Source organism: Neopsephotus bourkii, unplaced genomic scaffold, assembly GCF_033783945.1.
Source record: "Neopsephotus bourkii isolate Nb327-2 ecotype Australia unplaced genomic scaffold, CSIRO-AGI_Nbou_v1 NB_168, whole genome shotgun sequence".
Lineage (NCBI taxonomy): Eukaryota > Metazoa > Chordata > Aves > Psittaciformes > Psittacidae > Neopsephotus > Neopsephotus bourkii.
Genome location: NW_026900684.1, coordinates 5,273,887 through 5,287,500, shown reverse-complemented (window position 1 = coordinate 5,287,500; position 13,614 = coordinate 5,273,887). Strand labels below are relative to the sequence as shown.

At 40.1% G+C, this 13,614-nt stretch overlaps 1 long non-coding RNA gene across 1 annotated transcript in view; it reads right to left on the bottom strand.

Annotated features, from left to right (window-relative positions):
* The window catches only part of LOC133221313 (uncharacterized), a 31,945-nt gene that overhangs the window by 6,821 nt on the left and 11,510 nt on the right, over positions 1-13,614 (bottom strand). The window contains exon 2 of the long non-coding RNA XR_009727966.1: positions 4,347-4,457. This is a non-coding gene — a long non-coding RNA (uncharacterized LOC133221313). The remainder of the gene's footprint in view (positions 1-4,346; positions 4,458-13,614) is intronic.

Genomic DNA, 13,614 nt, shown 5'->3' with positions numbered 1-13,614 from the left:
CTGGATAATGAGGGAGGGATGAGTAAGACAGATCACTGTCTGAAATGGGAAACCATCTCAAGCCAAAGCAGAGCCATTTCAGTCAGACTTAGATCTTTTAGACTGCTCCTTTCCAACCAAAGTAACACCTTATTACATTACAATACATTTAATTTACAGTAAACTGAATTCCTAATTAAAATGTTATTTCAGTAAATGAAACACCTTAATTTTAATGAAATATCTTAGATTTTCCTAGATACTTCATTTAACTTCTTGTTTCATATAAGTTATTTAAAGACTAACAGGTGTGGAAAAAGTGAAGTGGTAAGCTTTTTCCTTTCCTAAGAGAAAATGAGCAAGATAGGCCCATGCAATCAAGAAATACTCTGAAACTATGTCTAAACTGAGACACATAGGACCAGCTTCAGATTCCCAGCCTGTGTCCTGAGGTTATAGCATGCATCTATTCAAGGGACATATGCATCTCCTTCCTGCATGCCATTGTCAGTGGGAAAAACAGAAAGGAACCACAACATATTCCAGACTCATCCTTGATATGGAGAAACTGGACCTGTGACTCCAGGACATGCTGACATTCACGCAAACTGTGATTTAAATATGTCCCTAACTTATCCGAGTGGTGGTTTCTTGATTTCTCCCCTGGCAAACTAGATGTCAAAGGTCCATTTGACCTGAGAAGGAGCTCTCTCCATGTGCGTACAAAGGCACACTCGCAAGGATAGCTCTCTCTGGCAATGTACAGTGGCCGTCTTTGGCCAGGTCTTCTAAGCCCATTAAGTAGCAGTTGCATAAGGTAGGAAGAAGGCATTTGTACCACCTTAAATTTACAGGAGATATAAATAATCTCAGATACTGCAGAAACATTGCATCCCTGTCAGGCCCCCCTCCACCCTGGAAGGGACAGCAGCCCATGGAAAGCCTGTGACAGAGTAGAGGAAAAGATCAAAATGGAAGGAAGAGCAGAGAGAAACCACTACATCCTGACCATAACACCCACCCCACTCCACACTCCACACTGCTTCACTGGCTTCCTTGCTGAAGGGACTGAGTGTAACCTGTGGTGGTAATAAGGAGAGGAGTCTCAATCCTGAAGTTGATCCTGGGAAAGGGGAGGGAGAAAGGTCTGTTCCCTATGTGTCTTAATGTTTGTCTTTTTTTTTCATGTATTACCAATTAAATATATATAACTTTGCAGTAAATTAAATTAATTTCCCCCCAGGTAGTCTGGTTTTCCCACAGTGGCAATTGGTAAGTGGTCCCCTTGTCTTCAGCTCAACCTACAACCTTTCTCTTTCCTTCTCCTTTTTAGAATCATAGAATCATAGACTAGTTAGGGTTGGAAAGGACCTTAAGATCATCAAGTTCCAACCCCCTTGCCATGGGCAGGGACACCTCGCTCTAAACCGTATCACCCTTGCATCCTGCCGAGGGAGTTGGGCTGCTGGCTGGGGACAAGCCATCTCATACAGCAGAGAAGCTGGGACAATGCCTGCAAGCAACATCTGGTTTTATAGGAGGGAAAACATTGAAGGTGGGTGATGAAAGTGAAAATTATGATATCTCAATCCTACACTGTGTTCTCAGTTACACTCCAGTTTTGCACTGAAGTAAATGAAATTACCCCATGTTAACAGAGAACTAATCTGAGGGAAGCATGTGGCCTCAGGTTCTCAACATAAAGCAAATAAAGAGCTATTACTTAAGCTATGCTATGGGGCCTATGCACTTTCTCCCACTTGACTTGAGCAACAACAGTCCCAGTAAGCATATAAAATTGGATCACATTCAAATACGGAATTATGCCATATAATGATTTCTGTATAAACACTAATTATTTCTTACCAATGGGTGTAGGCATGATAATAACCTTTGAAATTGCTGGTTTTAGTAAATTCTGAAGGTTGACTTGCAAATGGAACAGATCAGTTAAAAAAAACAGACTGCAGAGGAAGAAAGCACTGCTTCACTGAATGATCGAGTTATATTCTTTCTACTGAGACAAAAGGGACAGGCTGTAACGTTAGTCCCTAAAATCCTTTCCTCTCTTATTCTAGGTTTCTTACCTAACAGCTCTTTCCCCTGCAATTAAAACAGACCACATCTTATAAAATTCATCCTCTTGTTCATATATATGCTCTACTTTTGTGTCTGACAATGTTGGTATGCCTGAGGGTTTCCTGGCAAGAAAGCCCACATTTTGCTGGTGCTCATGTGTTTAACCTATACCTATTCTGGGTAGCACTTGACAGCACAGCAAGTACAGGAGTCATGCAAGACTTGGCCCATATAGAACTCAACTCATGCAGTCAACTATTCAGATTGCAGAGGTTCTGAGGAGAGAAAATCTAATATTTCGCTGGCAAGAGATGGTAGTTCAGCTTCTAGGGTCCCATGATTTTTTGTGCAAAGATGAGTCTGGGCATGTCCATGGATCCGTGGCTGACCTGGGGAAGAGCCTTCATGACCCCATATGCTTATTTTTGCACTTCCTGTGGCATTTGTCTATGCATCCAGGCTCCCTTCTCAGTGCAGTCCCATTTATAGCAGGCAGCTTTAACTTGCCAGTATTGTAGATTCTTTCCTTCATTGCTTTATGTAGCTGAACCAGGTGTTTTAAATGACTTTTGAAACTCAGCAGCAAAGCCCTGGATGTTCTCTCTGTTTCTTTGGTAGATGTCTGCCTCAGGGGTAGGCTTTTATTTCCCACTGTGTTCCCAGTTCACTTTGGATTGCAAAGGGCCTGAAGATGGCAGGGCTAGGTTAGTACAAATTTGGCTTCCCACATGTCGCTACCAATCATGATGTTCAGTTTTGCTCTTGGTCTTTAAGAATGTGTGATCCAAGCCTGCATGTGAATTGCTATCTTGCTGACATCCTAAAGAATATTATACAGCACAGGGTTTTTTACTGAAATAAAGGGTCAGTGATAGCTCTCCTACAGTGCTATGAATAGCTGTGAATACTCTTAGGGACACACTTCAAGAGAAAGTATCAGCCAGTGCTACACCCTGGCCTAAATGCAGCTCCTTTGTGGTGTCATTTTAATAATAAACAAACACAGGAAAATAATTATTAGAATTATTAGAAACAGAAAAAAAATGTGGTGTTCAGATCCATGAGTTGATATGAAAAGACACTGCTGAGAATACTCCTAGAGCTGAGACACTTCACAGAAATTCATGCACAACCAAATTCAGCATAGCTGCAACCCAGTCAGAGGGCTATATAAGAAAGAACTGGAGAGGAGGCATTGGCAGTAGAAATACGCAAGGAAAAGGAGACTGCCCAAAGCCATTCCAGGGTCATTTGAGACACTCTTAGAGATTGCCTAGAGGATACCATTCTATGCACCTCAAGATCCTGTGTCATATCCAAAAACTCTATATGCAAATGTGTAGACAGCTGAATTCAGCTCCAAAGCTTCCTGATGTATGAAGACAAAGACTGAGGAAAAGGAAGAGTGAAAGAGCAATTAGTGGAATAGGAAGGAAGAAGCAGTTGCATCAGGTTTGCAATACTTGGTTGGTTTGTTACCTGAAGTGCAGGAAGGTACTGCATGTGGTTTTATAATAGTGAACTCAGACTTCTACGTGTGCTTCATGTGTATATGCAAACTGTATACACCATTACCTGCTAAATAGCTCAAACACATTCACAGTCCTGTTTGAGCAGTCTAACTTTAACGAGTATGCAAGTGTGCATGAAACTGATGGGATGTACTTCTCCATATTTCACAGGTGGAATGACTTTCTCCAGGCCCAGATTTCACAAGACTTTCCCTCACCTGAGCAATGTCACTGGCTTCTGCCCTGCTACTGATGTAACAGGTTTGGGGATTTAGTCCTAATTTTTGGACTAAATACCTCTTTCTAGCCTGAAGTTTAGTTATTCTGATCAAATCCTAATTCACAGCTAGGCTTTGGAGGCTGAGTAGAGCTTCTATCAGAAAATATTACCACCTCAGAAGTACTTCTGGCTATGTATAGGGCCTATAAATGCTTCAAGTTCTCAGAGAGATATTAACTATTATTATTTTTTTATGATTATTATTTATTTAGAACTCTGTTATATTTCCCAGCCTTCAGGAAGCACGAAGGTATGTTACATACTTTTGAAGTCCTTCTTCTAAAATACAGTTAGCATATAAAAAGCAACTAAATTATAAACAGTATGCACCCATAACATCAGCTAATTTTAAATGTAATCAGCATAATCCATGCAAGAAAGAGATCATAAAGGAGCACATTTAAGGAATGAGAATCAGTCTGGAAATGTTATGTGAATCTTTTAGATTAAAAATAATTCTACTCACAAATGAGAAATAAAATGCATACGCTACATACCAGGAATCAAACCTGGTCATGAACTGGTGGTATGTGACATTTCCATCTTCATCAAGGGGGATTCTGTCAAGTAGCAGCACAAATTCTTCATCAGTAATCTCCACACCAAACCTGAAACAAACAGCAGTTAGCAGCACTTGCTTGGGGAGTTCACATTTGGGTCAATAGTACCCACAATACCCTGAGCATATGGCTGCCATTAACTCTTTGTTACTGCTTCGGTCCTCAAGATCAAGAGCACCACGTGAATATCAGAGGTTAATCAGGGTTTTGATCGCTTCAGCTTTCCCAAAGAAAGAAATTCTACTCTAGAATCCCTGCATTGGTGGGGCACAGAAATAGAAATACTAGCATATTGAGTGGTGTGCAATTGTCCTCTATAAAAAGTTATTCATTACACTAAAACACTGGTATTGCTTAAACTAGTTAACTCTGAAAGGCTTTTCATTTGGACTGTTTAGCATGAAAGAAAATGTAGAGAAAAACTGTCTTTTCGGGGAAACAGCCTCTTAATGCTTTTGGAAAGCATTTCATAAGGGCTTTAAAGACATTTTGCATACAAATATTTAAAAGTGTCAGTGTTTATTCATCAGCAAGAAAGTGTTTTCACCTCCCCAAACAATCAAAACATAATCCTTGAAATACTGACATAAACAGGAATGACTTAATAATAAAGAACAAGGCATTCATTCATCATTTGGCAAAGCTGATTAAACTCGGATGACTTTTGGGGGGATATATTCCTTGGCAAGGCAATGAAAGTGTATACAAAACATAATATTTATTTGTTGTTTTGGTTTCCTTCTTGTACTTTCCCATTTACATAACTCAAGAAACCTTTCTGTTAGAGTGTCATTTGTCCTTAATTGTTTTGGGGATTTTTGACTCAGAGGTTTGGAGCACAGAGAATGGCTCATTCTGTAGAATCCTTTACCCTGCTTTATCTCTGAGGAAGTCTGATGAGGAGGGCAGATACAGCTGCTTTTGCATGTGCCCTCAGCTGACAGTATCTTATTTTACTGGCTTTCAGCTTCACGTATCTACATTACTTTTCATTTAGACACGTGCATTCAGTGAAGCTTGAGTTCTGCCAAAACCACAAAGAAACAATGTAAACCTGTAGCATTTTCCCCTGCCTGTGAAGAATATAAAACCTAGCCTGGCTGGGGACTGCCAGTAAGAACAGCATTTCAGGAATCCATATCTGCTCTGGGGCTAAACACTGTTGCACGGGTCATTTGAAGACTAGCTATCTGCATACGTGATAATGGACAACATTTGCTTACACAATCAGTTAAGTAAAACCTCCTAATCCTTCTCTCCATCACTTGCATCAAAGGATGCCATCCCAGAATGGAGTTTGAGTTGTATATAAAGCATAAGCAGTGGGGAGTCAATGCTGAGAGCCAAAAAGTTATGTAATCTGGCCAACTTCTAGCTCTGCAACTAAACCAGATAGACTGTTTAATCATTATATTACTTCTCTGTGTATAACCATGGTTACAAAGAAAGCTAAATGGGTTCCATGTAAAGTAACACAGGATCCAAAGGAAGGAAAAGAGCAGTACTTGCTGCAACATTTATGATTTTATATAGCAAGCATATGTATCTGGGATAAAGAAAACAGCTTTTAATATTCATCTTCACTATCTTCAAATAGGTAGGAGAGCAACAGAACCACAAACTGTTTCAAAAGCAAAATGAAGCTTTTTGAACATAGTTCTGGAGTTAAGACAAAGAACTGTCTGGCAACTTCGTTTCCTCTACAAGAATTTTGTAAAGCCTAGAAGGACACAGAAATTCACATATAGATCATTTTAGCACCTTTAGCTGCAAATAAATCATCTTTCAATCACTAATCAGGCAGTCTGCTCTGTGCGGTCTGGCTTGTATTATTTTCCCTCTCCACACAGCAAAAGAAGAGTGCTCTGATTGCACCAGTATAAGCGTTTGTACAAAAAAAAAACCCCATAAACTATGATTTTTTTTTTTGTTGTCAACCAAGAAGATTTTTTATATAAAATGGGGGAGAAAAATCTTCACTTTCTGTGGTAACCAAATGAAAGAAAAAAACAAAAACCAACCAAAACCCTATAGTAGGCAAATGAGTAAGGATTTTCTTAGTACTGAACCCAATCTGATCATGACTTGTTACTGAGGATACTTCTCATTCTATAGGTTATAGAATCATAGAATAGTTAGGGTTGGAAAGTAAGATCATCAAGTTCCAACCCCCTGCCATGGGCAGGGACACCTCCCACTAAACTGTATCACCCAAGGCTTCGTCCAACCTGGCCTTGAAAAAGGTTCAGTGTAGCTCTGAATAACTGCTCATTTAATTTAACTTAAGGAGGCTGATATCTCATTACTGGCTGGTAGCCTGAGCTAAACAGTCAGTTCTCTAACATGGAACGAATCACAGCACCACAAAAATCACAATGAGAGCTTTGAATCATACTCCTTTAGTAAGAAGAATGTATCAAATTGCTCTCCATATCAAGCTACATGAAGAGACTACTGACAAAAAAAGGGTTGTCTAAATTTAATGATCAAGAAAGTTACTGAACTGTCAACTGCCAAGATGGACTTATTTATACCCACATGGATGAATTAACTCTTTCCTCTGTATAGTTTCCCATTCCCAGCATTAGCCTGTAACTGATGTGTATACCTGATCTGTGCAGCCGATCTCTGAAACCCCAGACATATACTTGACAGTGTACAAATTTATTTTATGAGAAAAACACCACCATTATTTAATGGGCTAAATAAATAATGTAATTTATACATGGAAGGTGGGTCAGAACCATGTTCTCTTCAACACTTCACTGTTTTGACTTGAAACATTGCTAGTGACACACAACTTGCCCCTGAATGTGGCCAGAGAAAACAGCAGTCTGGAAAGAACCCAGTGATCTCTGGGTGCCACAGTCCCTCCTAGGAAATGTTGAAAGTCATTTCAGTGTTGAAGGTCCCCAAGCTTCCCAAATGCATCCAGGGAGATGGGAGCCGGAGGTCTGGTCTAAAAATACACCTGTATACATTTACTTTGTAGGTTGGTGAATCCTATTGGAAAAGCTCGGGAATCAATACAAGGTTCTGGAGGGTTTCCTATCCCTGTCTTATGTCATATCTGCAAGGTCAGAAAATACACAGACTAGTCCAAAGGCGTAAAACTGGGGGAAGGGAGGAACAAGGCTGCCCCAACTTTGCATACTGACATTTTCTCCATTATTAAAATTCGAAAGACCTATTTTACATTACTGATCTCAGGATTTCTGGAAACATGCTGTGACTACATTACATCCATCATGCTCACTGGTGTGGAAACAGAAAAAGCATTGAATGCAGAGAGTGTACAGCCCATACCATTTGTTATCCCAAACACTGATATTATACCTTTCATTCTGAACTTTCCTTCAAGCTTTACAAACACTTCCATGATACACAAAAGCAGTAAACAGGAGGATCAAGTGCTCCAGCATGCAAATGCAGCCACCTGAAACTAAGCAATGATTTAATCAAACAGCAACAGCACACAACAGATGAATCACTGGGTTCTCCAGGGCACATTTTCAAAGGCAGGTGCAATGGGCAGGGCTTGAGGAAAAGATATCTATTAACTGGAGGGCTAAGCCTATTTAGAGAGAAGCTGATGCAAACCGCAAGGGACTGGTTAACAGCGAGGTTGAGAGAAAATGCTTTGGCAAGAAGCCCAGAATGCTGGCAAAGGGAGCACCTGCAAGAAGCCACATGTGATTTTTTTGTACCAATACCTACATTTGCACATGCAAACTGGGAAATTATTATTTCCATTTTATCATACATTTAATATCTGTGATATCACTAAATAAAGGCAGTTCTCACCTCTCAGATTTTAAATGAAAGAGTCAGAGATGAAGATAAGATACAATGGGAAATGTTGCAACTGTTCCAGTAGATTACTGGAGTGTCTTTTAATCATCTATAAAAACACCACTCCTGGGTATCAAGGTAACAGCATGGTTTTAAGAGGTGGAAGAGAAGATGCATAAAGCCATCTCTGCAAGAAGACCACTGGGAAAAAGCACAAAAAGCAGAGATGGAGAACTTAGAAGCGTGTCAGGACCAGCATGCTACAGGAGCAGAGATGGCAAGGCAGGTAAGACAGCAGACCAGGTCAGAGGGATAGGCAAGCCTTAAACCCTGAACCCTGTGCATTTGAAGCAAGAATGAAATATTTATAGTGATGTGATTATAAGGAGAAATAACTGGGAAGAATTTTCAAACAGGGCATGATATAGCCAGAAAGATAAGCTAAGAGGATTGCTCCAGCGGTGTGACCTCAGATCTGTTCAGGGAACAAAGGCAAGGCAGAGGTACTTGAAATTGTTGAGAAATAGCAGGAAGTTGCGAGGTGCACAGCAATACAATTCCTGTGTGCAAACCTGTGCATAGAAATTTTGGTTTCTGCTGGCAGGCAAAGCATAAATTCACTACATGCTGCGTTTGCTTATAAAACATGGCCTCTCCTCAGCACCTCTTGTGCATTTTCTAAGAGATAACCAGGTATCTCACCTGTGAAAGCAACCTTAATGAATCAAAGAGTCACAAAGGAATTGGAAACAATCTCTCTTTTGGCACTTTTTAAGGAATCAGCAACAAGAACTTGGGCAAGTACTTAAATATTTATGAAAAGAAAACTTAACAATGGACTTCACAGAATCTAAAATTATGTTTTATTGGCATAAGTAACAAGTTCTACTTCCCTCCAGAAAATCTTCCTTTTCACACCACCTAGGCAAACAGCATCATAACACAACTGTTTTCCCATTTCATCACAGTTTCTCCAGTAAAGCATCAGCCAGAAGGATGCTCACTCCGGCAGCAAAGCAGGGCTTAACCCAGTTCTCTCGGCAACAAGGTGCTCATACAGCCTCAAGCTCTTCCAGTCTTTATTTTTATCCTGCTATTCAGACCCTGCTGGTAGGCAACAAACTGTCAGTGATACTGGATCATTTGCAAGCACAAGCAAGTCCATACTGTGTCAGTTGACAGCTAACAAGGCACCATGTGGTATGTGTACAGTATTTTGTTGAACTGACCAGTTCACTGTGTGTACTTCCCTTCTGTATCTTGCATTATTCCACTCCTTAGATACATAAACCCTATTGTTCAGCATGTCTAGATAGTTATATGACTTTTTGTCATGGCCTAGTACCTGTGCCCTTCACAAACTGATGGATTTTATAATTACTGACCTGACATAGAAGGGATAAGGGATGCATTGTTCACAGTCAAACAACACTAGGAAATAAAACCAGGTCTCATGAACTTTCATGTCAAGCCTCTTAAATCACTCCTTTAGTCCAAACCTTTCTATGTTTAATAAAGGAATCTCCCAGATCCCAGTTTTGTGCATCTTCCCCTCAGACAAAGCTATTCCAATGCTACTACATGGTTTTTGTAGTACTGTAAAACTCATGCTCAGAAGAGGTATAAGCAAAGTAGTGGTTAAAAAGCTGCAAGCTGTCACCACCTGTCTGTACTAAACACGCCACAGCAGCAGTTTCCTACATAAGAGTAGAAACAACAGGATTTGGGAGAAAATAAAAATGGAAAAAAGTAATTGTGCTTGACTTCTAAATACCTTTCCATAGTAAACCAGACACCTGCAGCAGCATTGTAGGATCTGCAAGCATTTCTCAGCTGCTGGGGGTCTGTCTTGTAGTACATTCCCCAAGAGGTTAGTCACCTCACAGCGTCAAGTGTACATTGTGAGAAGTACAAGGCCTTAGTTCTGTCTCCTTACTACTGCTCCAACAGCAGGTAACAAGTCAAAAGCCATCTTGAGAAGCCTCACGGGGATTCTCCTAGAACAAATGATCAAGAATTATCAGAGTTGTCTTCCTCTAGGTGCTAAGCTCAGAGAGGATGTCAAAAGCAGGGACACCATGCAGGACCATTGCTGTGTCCCCACATACACCCTCAGAGCTGCTTTACACTGTGCTCAGGTCTAGCTTTCATGACCCTGGGGCCTTTGTTATCCAAGAGTTGCCCACAGCCTCTCATTCCTATGTGAGATATATGAAGGAGAATGATGTAAACCCCAGCCCTTCATCTGGACTGTTGACATTATATGCAATGGAGGGTGTGAACTACTTTGGCTGAACCTAGGAGCACTGACACACCTGTACACCATGGGTGAAAAATCCAGGCTGGGTAACAGGCTAACAGACAGAATAAAGTTAGTTATTCTATTCCATTCTATAATAGATTCTAGAATAGATTCTATATATATTCTATAGAATATATTCTATTCTATTACATTATTTCTTGCTGAAAAGAACTTCTTCAAGAAGCAGCTCCCTGATTCAAGAACTGTCATTTGGCACCAAGAGCTGCCATTTCACAAGCCTGAAGAACCGCTGCAGATACCACAGCACATTTCTGAAGTTAGATGCAGACTCAGCAAAAAGAAGCCATTTGGATAGGGCAGGTTGCAAAAGAGAGTCTTTATTACAAAACAAAACAAAAAAGTGATACAAAAAAGAAATGCAGGTTTTGATACAAACAGGATATTTTCTCTGAAAAAGAAGTTTAAAAATCTCACAACTAACTTGGAAATATTTGTACTAGCACAAACAAGAAATTTTACATTATATGGGCTAAGGCAATTGCTACTCCATTCATTTAGACTGAGGCTGTCTAAGCAATTCCACCAAGTGCATCTCAGCAAGAAGCAGTGTACCTTGCTGCAGCTTTGCCAGCACAACTGGCTCTCTGCACACTGCAGCTGCTCCACTGTACCCACTAAAAATATAGCACCTTCTGCTGCAGCACAAGAGATGCCTCATGGCTGATACCCTGGAAAAATATGTGTTCAGCTCTGGTTCAGATGCGATGGGAAGTACACCAGTTATATCACCCTGCTCTAAAATCTGCCCTTGCACACGGATGAAGAAGACAGGTAACAAGGCTAAGTGCAAACCAGCCAGTGTATGAATAGTGTATGTGCAATGCATGCAGCCTCAAGAGAGCTACATCTTTGTGTAAGAGACTATGAAAGCTGATATGTTTTTCCTCTGAAAGCAGATGTAGATCTTTCCCAAACTGAGTGTGGGCAAAACTTGGCAAAAAAATCTTGTATTTCATGAAAGCTGAAGTATCCGAGTCTTGATTCGACAGGCTTAAGCAGTGTTGTTTGTAACAAAGCTTAGCCAGTGGCAAATACTACAAGTAAGAAGGTTCTGAAAACGTGATGAAAAAATTGCACAACATGTCAGATCAGACACCATTTGAAAATATCTTTTGCATAAATTAACATGTTGAACAATGGCCTCTTCCAAGCTGCTTTTCACAAAGCTGAAAAAGCTGTATTTGTTTCACTGAATGTACACTTTCCATTTTGTTAACCACATTCCTTTTACAAACTAATTCATTTTAAATGTTAAGTGAATTTTTAAATTTTAGAATGAAGTATTAAAAAAAAAGAGAAATTACTCCACATGAGAATGGAGGGGTGTTACACTCATTTTGCCCAGGTACACTTGTGTATTTGGGATCAGTAAATGTGCACAACTTCCTCATCTTGATATTCTGATGACTATAACAACTTCAGCTGAACCATAAGTATCCTGGGTTTTAGCACCATTATACAAGTTTCGTTCAGTTGAATTTATTAGGATTACACTAAGATAAAATTGGTGTGAAAGAGTCAAAATTAGAGCTCTTAACTTTTCTAAATGCTAACTGGATCTGACACCTGCAGCCAACTGCCAGTCCAAACTAATTAAAGCCAGATTCCAAGGTCACAACTTGGGCCAGTCTCCTCTTTGCAACTCACTTCAAGGACTGATTGAGTACTTCAGAACTTGGCACAGCAAATGCAGCACGTGTAAAAGAGCAAGAGATTTCTCCAACAAATTCACCAGCACTGACTTGTGGTTTGATTGTGGTTAAACCACAGCTTTTCTGTATTATCTTATTATGTCAAGCTCTGTGGAATTCAACTAAGGTATCTGTTGTACTGGAGAAAACGTAAAACTGCATGCCAGTGCTTTCAAAGGGTCATAACATAATTACAGTTCTCTCCAATACTCCACCCACCCCTCACTCCAGCAAAACTCTTGATAAGCTCAATGAGAGATTTGCCAGGCTGAGAGCGCATTACTGTTGAACACAGCCTACTTAAGTGCTTCCTTTAGCCCAAGGGCGCCCTGCCATCTAGTGGCAATGACAGTCCAAAAATACCACTTGGGTTTTTCACAAGAGGAACTTCATACGGAAATCGTACCACATTGTTGTATATGTTTCAGATTTAAAAATAACAACAAAAAGGTTGCACAGCGTTGTACACTGTATATCATATTGTAAAGACCTATGTAGAGATACACTATGAAAACACACAAAGTAAAAAAAATTAATCTCCTCTATCCATATTGCATTGAAATACATAACGTATGAGCAACTTTTATATCTAGTTCTGTAGCAAACATTAAAGATTAAGTTCCTTTTTCTAGTTAACTGCTAAAAGGGATTAATCTATCACATCCTCAGAGAAGCAAACCATTTGAAACTATTTTCCATATAGTTTTCTCCAGCTAATTGCTCTAAAGCTGAAGTAGAAGCTACAGACCACATGTGATAGTAGTTATTTAGTAGGAAATAAGTAGAAATGGGGAGATAAATTAGGAGTCTACAAGAATGATGAAATACAAGCACAATGTAAAACCACACAGCTCCGTCACAAACTGACACATCTTTTCCAGGAAGGTCACTTCTGACATCTCCCACCCCCTGCCTATGTAACAACTTCAACTGATGATTGAGGACGTACTGAAAAAGCCAGTTTTTGCAAGGCTGTGTGATTGCTAGTGCTGACGTGAGAGGACATGGAGAACATAGGACGGGAAAGGAGAAAGAGCTGAGAGCTGCCATTGAGTCATCAGGATCCTTATGCCATCTATGACACTGTACCCTTTGTTTCTGATAACTATGTATTGATGTTAGGCAGCTCTGTTGTACTGGGTTTAGCTGCAGCTCAGTTAGGTTCCTAGCAGCCTGTATACTTCTCTGTTTTAGATTTGTGACTAAAACACTGGTGATAACATACCGGTCTTTCGGCCATTGCTGAAGAGTGCTTGTGGAGCATCAAGGCTTTTTCTCTTTCTCATGTTGTTCTCCTCCAGTGAGCAGAATGCAGGGGATGGGCACAAGAAGATGGGAGAAGACAGGACCAGGGCAGTTGACCTGAACTGGCCAAAGATTATAATATATAATCCCATGC